We start from the raw sequence: 12,066 nt of genomic DNA, 5'->3' as shown, positions 1-12,066 counted from the left end.
ACCCCAGAGCTGCCCCCAGTTTGGGACTCCCTAGACACTCTCTGCCAGCACTGCTTCTGCTTACGACTGGGGAGGTGGTGATGTGGAGGTGGTGTCCGTCTAAGAAAGAAGCTTCACAGCTGTGAGAGGAGGGGTTTCCAGGTGGGAGAGGCCCTGGCTGGGGGCAGAGGGGACCCTCCTTGCTCAGGGCTCCTTGTGCAGCCCCCTAAGATCCCTAGCCCACTGCACACAGGCTGGCCCCAGAGCACCCTTCCCTCCTGCTCCCACTGATCCTTCTGTCCCTTTGGGGAGAATAGCTGCCAAGATGCCTGCATGCCCCCACACCCAGCCCCTCACCTCTGCAGCCCTATACCCTGCCATTTCCTCTGGACCTCACAGCTTCCTGCTCTCAGCTGGGTGGGGTGATGGGGATCGGAGCCCAGCAGTGAATAATCTGAGGTCTTGGCCAGGCTCCTTGCATCCCACCCTCTATCCACAGGAGCAGCTGCCATGCAAGACTCACTGGGCTGCTCCTGATCAGATGCCACTCTCCTACCCCCTGCACGAAGGTCTAGAGCAGGAGAGCTGGCCCAAGGGTCTGCTGGGAACTCAGGGGTGGGGGTAAATAGCCACATATTTCAGCCATGTATCCTGGCTGGGGTGAGCAGGCAGTCCAGGGCTCTCCCCACTCTGGTCAGCCTTCCCTGGGAAGCCAGCAGCAGTGGCCAGGCCTCCCAGACACACCTGGGATCAACCTTCCCAGAACATCACCCAGGGACCAGGACTGGCTCTTGGTCACTTCTGAACTCTTGCATGACCCTTGGCTGAGCAGGCTCACAAAAAAAGGCCTCCTTCAGGTTTTCTGAAGGAAGAATGGCAGGGTCTATCCCCCATTCTAGAATACAGTCCATCACAACTCCATCTGGCCCCTCAAGTCCTCTGTCTCCAACACCACACTCCCAGTCTACCGCCTAATATTTCCAGCTGAAGGGGAGTCTCTCACCAAACCCTCATCTTCCAGGTGAGGACCTCAAGTCCAGAGAGGGGAAGACATTATTGCACAGCAGGGCCGGCTCAGAACTCACCTTCCCTACCCAGTGGCAGCCCTCCCCTCATAGCACATCCAGAGTTCAGGACTGGAGGGGAGTCAAGGGGATGAAAGAGTGAGACCTACAGCCCGCTCTGACCTGCCTCCAGGTCCCCGGCCGCCCATCCCACAGGCCTCCCACCACCCAGCTTGTGTCAGAGGAGCCCCGAGACACAGCCCCCACGTTCTCCAGGAGCCCTTCCACACCAAGAAGAGGCACGGAGCACCACAAGCACCCCAGCACAGCAGGTGCCTGGGGAAGCAGGTTGGAAAGCCCCTCAACAAGGACACAAGGCGTCCAGGTGACCTTGGGGTGTTTCCTGGGAGTGGGGCCCCAGCCAGCTTCAGCATCTCCATGACCCACTGCCAGAGACTGTCCTGGACCAGAGCCCTGGATTCTAGAAACACTGACCACCCCCAACATACACACACCTATCTTACCTTCTTAACATCTGTCTGTCCTACTCGACCTCAAGCAGTCCCTCCCAGGGCCAGAGGCTGCATGTCTCCCCATTGCCCACCAGGCCACCCATTGACAGACAACAGAGTGGAAGGAGTCAGGTGCAGAGTCAGAGAGAACTGGATTCTCTCGTGAGCTGCATAACCCCACCTCCCTGAGCCTCAGTTTCCTCCATCTAGAAATTGGGCATAACACAAACCACTCTACACTGAAAGCATTAAATGCGTCCATATGTCTCAAGACAGGCGCCCAGCAGGTACTCAAAGCCATTGCCCTCTCCCCCCGCCATGCCATCCCCCACCTGCCTGGCCCCTGCTGCCGCTGGCCTGGCTTCAGGAGCTGCCATGGCTACAAAAACCAGCATCTGGTTCAATCCCATCTCAGAGGGCTTTCGGGGGCCCTGTCTCACTAACAGGACAGTCCTAGCCCCCGGGCAGGGCTGAGCCAAGAACAGGAATTTGTACCTGACACTTAAAAAGGCCCAGAGGCCAAGCGCCTGGGGACACAGAGTGACAGGAGCCCAGGGGAAGGGTTAAGGTGGCTATTTCACAGCCGGCAGGGTCTGTCTCAGCCCCAGCCATACCTGTGCCCACAGGGCCCATGCTGTCTCCCAGTGGCACACAAGGGGTCTGTGCGGCCTCCTAGTCACCCCAGAGAGAAGCAGTGTTTTTCCCATTTATAGGTGAGATGGCTAAGGGCAACTTGTCCAAGTTCACACTTAAAACCCAAGTCTACATGGGATGTTCCAGACCCCAGACTCTCCATCATTCAGTCCTCCTGCCTCAGAGGACTGGAGGCCAGTGAGAGGCCCTGGCCCGTGTGCTGAGGGGGCGGGGGGCAAGTTCCCCCAGGCCCCGAGGAACAGGAACTGCCCACCTGTGGGGCACGACTGTCTGCTCACGTCTGAAGCCACATGCGTCACAAGACACGAGAATGTCCCCAACCAACTCTGGGTAGAAACCACTGAATAGCGCCCAGAGAGGTAAACTACATCCGAATCATGAGCACCACGGAGCATAATTATTAAATGTTGTCATTTCGGAAGAAAATTAATTAGCAGTAGCTGTAGCTGTCTTGTGTCTGCTGAAGCAGCGTGCATCTCAATTAAAATATAATTGCCGCAGCTTTCATCACAGCGGGTTAAACAGCGTGAGATGCCGAACGGGCTCCTGAGTCAAACACGTGGCTTGACTCAGTGTGGAAGTATCACAGAAGGGGAGGCGGGCAGGACAGAGGTTCCCCCCCGCCAGGCCCCTGTGCCCATCCATGCCCACCAATCCTGGCAAAAGGCAGCATGCCCAGGTGTAGAGATGGAAGTGGAGAGTGCTTCCTTCAACTTCTGCACAGACTCTGCCTTGGGAAAAAGAGATTTTATGCCTGGCAAGAGTCACAGAATTCTCAAGGGGGCCCCAACTGTGGACAGTGAGCTACAGAGTAGACTGTGGTCTGGACTGGACAGATCAGGAATTACCTCACTACATGGTATCCCCTGGGGGAGGCAAAGGACTCAAGCAAGGACCCCCACTTTGCATGCCTACAAGGTCATGCTGGGAGAAGATGAGAGGCAATAGAGATCAGTGAGGCTTGTGGCTAAGAGGAGGCCACCATGAAGGGCAGGCTGCTCCTCCTCTCTGGCTGGCTCTTCCCACAGGAGAGTCAGGATCAAGTGCCAGACTCTCAACAGAGTCGGGGATAGAGTTTTTCCAGTTTCCTAAGTTTTAAAACACAGTGAAGGCCTAACCTAAGGGTAATCAATATCTGACCTCTTATCTAGGAATTTCTGCACCTAGATACACACCAGAGTGTCATCATAGAAAGTAGAGTAGTGACTGCTGGTAGGGGGGCTTTCTACTCGTGGATGTGGGGTTCCTTTTGGGGCTGATGGAAAGGTTATAAAAATAAATGTTGCTGATAGTTGTACAACTCTATGAATAATCTAAAAACTATTTTTAAAAATTTTTTATTTACCTTTATTTTTCTTGGAGTTTTTTTGTTATTTTGACTTTTTTTTTTAACTTTTTACTTTGTATTGGAGTATAGCCAATTAACACTGTTTTGATAGTTTCAGGTGGACAGCAAAGGGACTCAGCCATGCATATACATGTATCCATTCTCCCCCAAACTCCCCTCCCATCCAGGCTGCCATATAACATTGAACAGAGTTCCCTGTGCTACACAGTAGGTGCTTGTTATCCATTTAAAACATAGCAGTCTGTATATGTCAATCTCAAACTTCGTAACTATACCTCTCCAAAATTTTTCTTATTGACGTATAGTTGATTTACGACGTGTTAGTTTCAGGTGTACAGCTAAGAACTATGGAATTATGAGCTTTAAAAGAGTGAATTTTATGGTATATGAAGTGTAGCTCAACAAGGCAGTTACCAAAAAAAAAAAAAAAAGTATGGTTTTTAAATCACATGCACCCAACAGCTGCCAGATTTTTCACCAATGCATCCTTCTCTCATTCTTCAGATGCATCTTGAGGGGCTGGTGCAGCTGTCTTGGGTTGGGAACTGGGCAGACGGCAGGGGGTGCCCTCAGCCCCACCCCCAACATCAGTGGAGCCTGGATGTTTTTCTGAATTGTCAGCTTGTATTAGAGGCTTCATCTTCACCTAGGCATCAGGATGCTTCTCAGGAAAGGGTGGTAAGTGATGGAGGGGAAGGGAGAAGAATGAGACCCATCTGTTCAGGAACCCAGATCGGGAAGCCCCTGATGGTCCTCCCACACCCGGTCCAAGCCCAGCTTCACCACAAAGGTGGATGCTCTGCTCCAGGCCCTGAGGCTATGCCACCTGCATCACAATGTTTCCAGCCCCACACCTGCAGTGCTGCGGACGCAGCTACATGCCCCCACCCTCTGCCAACCGGGAGCGACCTGAAAGCAGGCACTGGACAGGGAAGGCGCCCAGAGGACGCACAAGGGATGAACGGCGATCCTCACTTCTCTCCAGCACCAGGCACAGAGGGCACCCCGCCCCGGTGGGCTCAGAGGGAAGCAGGGAGCTCCGGCATGGCGTCCAACAGCACATGGAGCTGAGAAGCCTGGACAAGCACCTGCTTTCCCACCTGTCTGAGCCGTGACCTTGAGTGAGAGGACACCACAAAATGCCAGAGACTCTTCCCAACTCAAGCCACAGGCCTAGCCAGCCCTTCCAGAAAAGCAGTCTCAGAGCAGCCCCGCCTCCCAGCCTCAAGGCACCCTGCTCTCCTAACCCTGTAACTGACTCTATAGACCTACCCTCTGGAACCTCTCTCACTCACCCTTTCCTGCAAAGTACCCTAACAATCTTCCTTGGGCCTTAAAAGCACTTCCACTCTGACCCACCCGTTCCTCTTCAAATTAATCTCTCCCACAGAGAGCCCTCACAGCCCTGACAAAGCTGCTTGTCACAGGAAAATGCAGAACGCCAAAATAGTGGAAACAATTCCAAACAACCCCAAATAATGGGCTGGTTAAGTCATCCCAGCATGTCCAAACGATGTAACATTAGTCACTGAAAATCAGATTTACAGAATTACTTAATACCATGAGATGGGCTTATGTTAAAATACCAAGTGAAAAAACCCAGGGTGCAAAGTTGCACACAAAGCAGGACGCTCTCACCGAGCTCACAGACTGCAGGAGGGACGCTGGAAGGAAAGGTACCTGCCACCACGTGCCACTGCTGAATAAAGGCATCACTGGGGCTTTCTTCCTTCTTCATTTATACTTTCTGGAACTGTGCACACTGTGTCTTTGAGCATGGATTGTTTGCTTATAACTATGGATTACAATAAACTGTGGAAAATTCTTCAAGAGATGGGAATACCAGACCACCTGATCTGCCTCTTGAGAAATTTGTATGCAGGTCAGGAAGCAACAGTTAGAACTGGACATGGAACAACAGACTGGTTCCAAATAGGAAAAGGAGTTCGTCAAGGCTGTATATTGTCACCCTGCTTATTTAACTTCTATGCAGAGTACATCATGAGAAACGCTGGTCTGGAAGAAACACAAGCTGGAATCAAGATTGCTGGGAGAAATATCAATAACTTCAGATATGCAGATGACACCACCCTTATGGCAGAAAGTGAAGAGGAACTCAAAAGCCTCTTGATGCAAGTGAAAGTGGAGAGTGAAAAAGTTGGCTTAAAGCTCAACATTCAGAAAATGCAAATCATGGCATCTGGTCCCATCACTTCATGGCAAATAGATGGGGAAACAGTGGAAACAGTGTCAGACTTTATTTTTCTGGGCTCCAAAATCACTACAGATGGTGACTGCAGCCATGAAATTAAAAGACACTTACTCCTTGGAAGGAAAGTTATGACCAACCTAGATAGCATATTCAAAAGCAGAGACATTACTTTGCCAACAAAGGTCCGTCTAGTCAAGGCTATGGTTTTTCCTGTGGTCATCTATGGATGTGAGAGTTGGACTGTGAAGAAGGCTGAGCACCGAAGAATTGATGCTTTTGAACTGTGGTGTTGGAGAAGACTCTTGAGAGTCCCTTGGACTGCAAGGAGATCCAACCAGTCCATTCTGAAGGAGATCAGCCCTGGGATTTCTTTGGAAGGAATGATGCTAAAGCTGAAACTCCAGCACTTTGGCCACCTCATGCGAAGAGTTGACTCATTGGCAAAGACTCTGATGCTGGGAGGGATTGGGGGCAGGAGGAGAAGGGGACGACAGAGGATGAGATGGCTGGATGGCATCACTGACTCGATGGACGTGAGTCTGAGTGAACTCCGGGAATTGGTGATGGACAGGGAGGCCTGGCGTGCTGTGATTCATGGGGTCTCAAAGAGTCGGACACGACTGAGCGACTGATCTGATCTGATCTGATGACAAAATATGCTCCAAACCATTTGTCCACAGAAGATACGAATCTCTCCTCCCCACCACGACCCAGGCAATAGGTCCCAAGATCTCGGAGCCTCTGAGCATCAGCATAGCCCCTTTCTTCTGCCCAGCCTGGAACTCGTCACCCTGGGTGTTCCTGGGGATTCAGAATGAGCTGTTTCTAGTAAAACATATCCCTGCCACTCACTGGGTGCTGGGTGCCACACCAGCCCCCATGGTTACCAAATGAATGTGGTCGGTACCCTCAGAAGGATTTGCTTAAGTGGAGGCAAGAAACAAGGAAACCAGGAATTAATTGAGGAAAAGGACCTGAGCTTCTGGGTGCTGGGAAACAAGTGGAGGAGGGAAACCTTGGGTGTTACCAAGAATTTAAATGTTATCCTGGACTAAGGTTTGTATAAGACTGGCAGTGCCAACCTGCTCCTGGTCCAAGGCAGACATTGCTAATCAATCACAGTGCTTTTTCTGAGCAGCCCTGGTAGGGGGTGGGGGTGGGGGCAAGACATCAGACAGCCTCTCCCAATCAAACTGCCCTGGCACAGGCAACCAACTCCCTCCATCTGTGCCTGTGGGCAACACGCCCTGTAAGGACGGGAGTGGCCTGACCGCATTTGACACAGATCGCTCCGGACACAAGGCTGCCTGGGCTTCAGGGAGACCAGGCCAGAGACAGATGTAGAAGTCCAAGCCCTGGAGTGTGCCAAGGGCATGGGGAGGGAGTGGACAGGGCCACACTGTCCACTCTGAGGCCAATTTCCTCTCTCCTCCTAACTTTGAGGAGGCCCAGCAAGCTTAGCCCTCTGGAAGGAAAAATACTCCAGCCTGGCCAAGCAGCCAAATGCACAGAAGGGCTGCACTGGCCAGCTCACGACTGGGATGGGCAGAAGGCCCCCCAAGACAGCCCTGGGCACCTGCCCAAAGGCTCATGTCCTCCCAGACAGGTCAGTGTCTGAGCCACTTGCTCAAACTGTTCCTTCAGAGCACGTGGCCCCCGATGGCTTGTGTCCTGTCTCCTCAAGGAGACTGCAGATCTCTTCAAAAAAGGAAGAAGCTCTTGATTTACCCACAGGACTCTAAGCTGGAAGGAAGGACCCTTGGAAACCAGCCAGCCTCACTGTACAAACGGGAAGGCCAGGCTCAAGCATATGGAGACACCTTCTGAACTCAGAGCAGGTGACGGGCAAAGCCAGAGTTCAGTGTGTCCCACGGCATGACCCTGTCTCCTGAGTCCAGCAGAGTGTTGGACCCAGGAGGCACCCAAACCTTTAGTGCAGGGCAGTCCTCCCCCTTGAGCACCGGCCCTGGGGCTGCTGGCTGCCACCCTGTGCACCAGCCTACCCTTTGCACACAATTCGCAGAGAGAGGCTCAGCCCCCTTGCAGGAGTGGGGACCCATGCAGTGTCCATCAGCAGCACCACATCAAGATCGCATGGCTGCTTTTGGGCTTGCTCAGGCGTGCTCTTCAAAGATGCACTCTGATTTGCTGCCACGGAGCCTCATGTGGCCAGGACAGACGAGGATTCCTGGTGGGCTCTGGGCCTTGGCGAGCAGGGCTGAGATGCATGTCATCAGCAGTGCCTGGGCTCCAAAGATTAACTCAGACTCAGCAGGTGGGAGCAGAGGGGGTGTGGTGGGCTCACAGAGGAGGCCTTTTTCCATCTGTCAGGCAGGTGTGGTCAGCACTGATGGCTGAGCCCCAATTACTATTACTACTATAATCAGAGACACCTGCAGGCACCCAGCACATGGCTTCCCACTGGCAACCTTTCCCAATCCACACGACATTCAGAGGTTCCCAGCCCCATCTTGTTTTATTCTTTCTTTTTTGTATATTTTGGCTGCACCAGATCATGGGGGACCTTAGTTCCCTGACCAGGGATTGAACCTGAGCCCCGTGCATTGGAAGCATGGTGTCTTAACCACTGGACCACCAGGGAAGTCCCAGCCCCACTTTCAAGACGAACCGAGGATCCCAGAGGTTCCCTCTCTTGCTAAGACCACAGAGCAGAAGGGCAAACATTTAGGACTCTGCACACAGGTCCCACCTCACATCGTCCCTACCTCAAATCACCTGCCCATCAGGTAACACCTGGCTGTCCTCTGGGCAATGACATCCTAAACGCAGGGCACCCTCCCCATGCACCTGGTCACTCACCAACACCCCCAAGTGCCTTGGGGTCTGTGCCAGGCACCTGAGCCAGGACCCAGACAAGGGCAGCTCCTACCCTCAGCACACCCCTGGTCCAGCTGTGGAGGCAGACTGGTAACCTAGCACCAGTACCGGATGGAGCAATGTCCAGGAGAGGAGGCATTCCAGGAGAAGGAACTGCCAGGCAAAGGCCAGGAGAGGAGGCAGCTATGGGCACTGAGAGGCCAGTGGGAAGCTGGTGATCAGCAGCACAGAGGATGTGAGTGTCTGAGGAGAGAGGGGGCTGGGAAGATGGAAGCTGAGGGTCTGCACGTCTCGTAAGGGGCCACAAACTGGCACAACTCCAAGGAGCACCAAACAATACGGTCTGAGTGAACGTGAGCACAACCAGGATACAGAATGGGCTTCCCCGATGGTTCAGCGGGTAAAGAATCCACTTGCCATGCAGGAGACACAGGACATGAGGGTTTGATCCCTGGGTTGGGAAGATCTCCTGGAGGAGAGCATGGCAACCCACTTCAGTATTCTTGCCTGGAGACTCCCATGCACAGAGAAGCCCAATGGGTAGGGTCACAAAGAGTCAGACACAACTAAGCACTACACACACAGGATACAGAATGAGAGCTGCTGAGGTCCACTAGGGGCCTCGGCCTGGGAGCGGAGTCTGCTTGAGATAGAAAGGCCCCTGCCTGCAGACAACTCCAGGCTGGGAGTGTACAGCAAAGCCTCTCAGTGCATGGAAGGAAGGGCTCCTGCAGAGCCGAGGGCTTATCAGCCCATGAGACTCACAGACCCCAGCAATACGGGCCCCACCCCCACCACGGGCCTCGGATCAAACATCAAAGGCCAAGCTCTCAGGGTATCCAGCCAAGTCCTGAGCACCCCATCCTGCCAGGTTTCCAACCACCACCACCACCCAGCACCCTGGCCAAGCTGGTTTCATTCAGTCCTGCTCCAGGCAACTCCCTCCCTCTGTGGGGCCAAGGAGAAGGGCAGGAGGCACAGGCAGGCACCCATCATCAGTCAAGCAGGACCTGTCCTGCCATGCAGACATCTAGAGGATGTGCATTTATCTGTGTACGCACACACACACGTGCACACTGTGCACTCAAACTTCTATAAACTCAAAATCCATACACAATCAGAAATGCACTCACATCCAACGGATGAATTTACAAACACACAATAACAGACGCACTTGGGCATTCATAAATACACAAGTCACGTACAACAGGCATATGAAAGGGACATGTCCTCACACAGCAGCACACGGGCACTGCTTGGTATACACACATAGGAGCAGCCCAAGGGACAAGCCCCTGAGCCTGCCTCCTGGAACCCAGGGAAATGGCTGCCAGAAGTACGCTCCACAGTTCAGGCCAGGCAGGTTCATTTGTCTCAGCGGCAGGGGGGGACAGGTGATGAGGTCCCCCCAGCAGTAAGAAGGCCAGGCCAGGCAGAGACAAAGTCCCAGAGAGGGGGGCTAAATGCTCAGGGTCCTGAGGTTCTGCGGATGCCCCAAGTCCCAGGGAGCCCCAGAAACTTTCATTCTGCAGCAGAAAGAGCCCACTGGACCCAGGCAGTGCCGGCTGCTCAGCACCAGCCAAGGGCTCATGATGAGCAGGGGGTGCGCTGACTTTTGCACACCTTACTGAAGACGCCACAGGGCTGAGCACATGTGTAAAGGCCCAGGAGCCTCTCCTGACTTCCCTTCATTCCTCCATTGACAAATCCATCCATCCATCCATCCAATCAATGTTGGCAGTGGGTGGGTGCCAGTGCCGCACACCAAGCTGAGTGCAAAGTGGGTTCCAATGTCAGAGTGGATCCCAGAGCAGGGAAGTGTCACTTCTGGTCACAGTGTCTGCTGTTGGACCATTTCCCAGTGAGGAATTTTGTTACCTCTCCTCATCCTCAGGAGGTCATAGGAATATTAGGCCCACCAGCCTTGAAGAAGCCCTCAAATTCCCCAACTGAATGAATGAATAGAGAAAAATATGGGACAGCCCCTCAGCCCACAGGTACTTTATCTGTCTGTCAAAGGTTCCTGGCCCACTTTTCCCAGGGAGCCATCCTGCCCCCAGCTGTGGCGGTAAGGGGGACTGCAGCCTGCTGGGCATAGGTGTGTGGGGGACCTCTGAGGGCAGGCAGAGCAAGGCCTGAAGTCCTGGGGCTGAGGGGGAGCTGTGGGGTCCCGTCCAGATGCAGGCAGCAGGCAGAGGAGGGGCAGACAGCACCTCCAGGTCCAGGCACACGGGGACCTACCCTGGCAGGGATGAGGCAGGAGCCTTTCCCAATCAGAACTGCCACTCTCAGAATGTTCTCTAGGTCCAGACCTCACCCGAGTGCCTACCACCGTGTCATCTCCAGGACACCCCTGCAAGGCAAGAACAAGGACCTCTGTCCCACGTGTGAGGACAGGGAGGCACAGAGGGACACAGAGCACTCAGGTCACACAACTAAGTGACCAGGTTGGCCTGACGCCAAAGACAGCACAGAGAAGGTACTTTCATGGCTCAAGTCACCATCTGCTCACAGCAGTGGCAAAGCAGCGGGTTTCATGGCCTCTGCTCTCCAGTAGCCTGAACACACTTCTTAGGTGCAGACAGGACCACCGAAAGCACCCCACCCTCCCACAGGGAGAAGGCTCCACAGCTAGGCTCAGTGGGCCTCGAAAGGAACCCCAGCTCCACCGGCCACTTCACTTCTCAGAACCTCAGTGTCTCCCTGTGTAAAATAGGGATACATGAACCCACTGCACAGGAGCACCAAGCCCAGAGCCTGGTGCAGAGTGAATGCACAAGAAACGCATGCGTGTTGGGAGAGACACTGCTACTCCACACCGGAGATGCTGCAGCTTTTAATAAAAAATAATACACCAATACATGGTGGAGTACGAAGTAAAAGCATTTAGAGAAGAGCTTCAGTGGGTCTGGGTTCCAGAAAGGTCAGGAGGAGACGGGCATGGACTGAGCCCAGAGGCGATGGAGGCAGCCGGGGTGCCAGCATCGAAGGGAACATTGCAGACACCGGGCACGGAGGCCCTGGATGTACCTAACAGAGCCCGGCGCTTCCATGGATGTCAGGTCCCTCACCTAGCAGCGCCCACGGGGTGCAGTCCTGGACAACCTCCTTTCCCAGATGGAGAATAAGAATAAGAGCCAGGGAATAGAAAAGAACTTGAGGATCAGGCGGCTTGTTGAATGGAGCCAGGACTGAGGCTGGGGCTGCTGGAGAGAAGGTCAGGGGGGCGGGACAGGGGACCATGGGGGAGGTGGGGAGAAGCCCCCTGGTGCCCGTGCCCCCATGCCAATTTGCTGAGGGTATTAAAAAGTTTCTTTTCAATTACTCCTTTCTTGGAAATTACTAATAGCACTCTGATGAAGATGCGGCTTAATTTCCCAGTTGGTTTGGAAATGAGGAGACCCATAATTGTATGACCCTCTCGGCAGTCGCAGACAGAGATGAGAGGGGGGTTGCCCCTTGGGGGCCGATCGTGGATAAAAACATCCCCACTGAACGTGATGGACCCCGGTGCCAGAC

General features: G+C 53.7%; 1 protein-coding gene and 1 non-coding gene across 3 annotated transcripts in view; both read right to left on the bottom strand.

The window, feature by feature from the left end:
* GLI2 (GLI family zinc finger 2) overlaps window positions 1-12,066 on the bottom strand; it is a 262,634-nt gene that overhangs the window by 215,069 nt on the left and 35,499 nt on the right. The gene's annotated exons all lie outside the window — the stretch shown is intronic.
* On the bottom strand, window positions 8,239-8,311 carry TRNAW-CCA (transfer RNA tryptophan (anticodon CCA)). Its single transcript has one exon. It is a non-coding gene; the product is annotated as a tRNA-Trp (tRNA).

Source organism: Bos javanicus, chromosome 2, assembly GCF_032452875.1.
Source record: "Bos javanicus breed banteng chromosome 2, ARS-OSU_banteng_1.0, whole genome shotgun sequence".
In the NCBI taxonomy this organism is placed as follows: Eukaryota; Metazoa; Chordata; class Mammalia; order Artiodactyla; family Bovidae; genus Bos; species Bos javanicus.
Note: the sequence above shows the minus strand (reverse complement) of the source record. Positions and strands in the feature narration are given on the sequence as shown.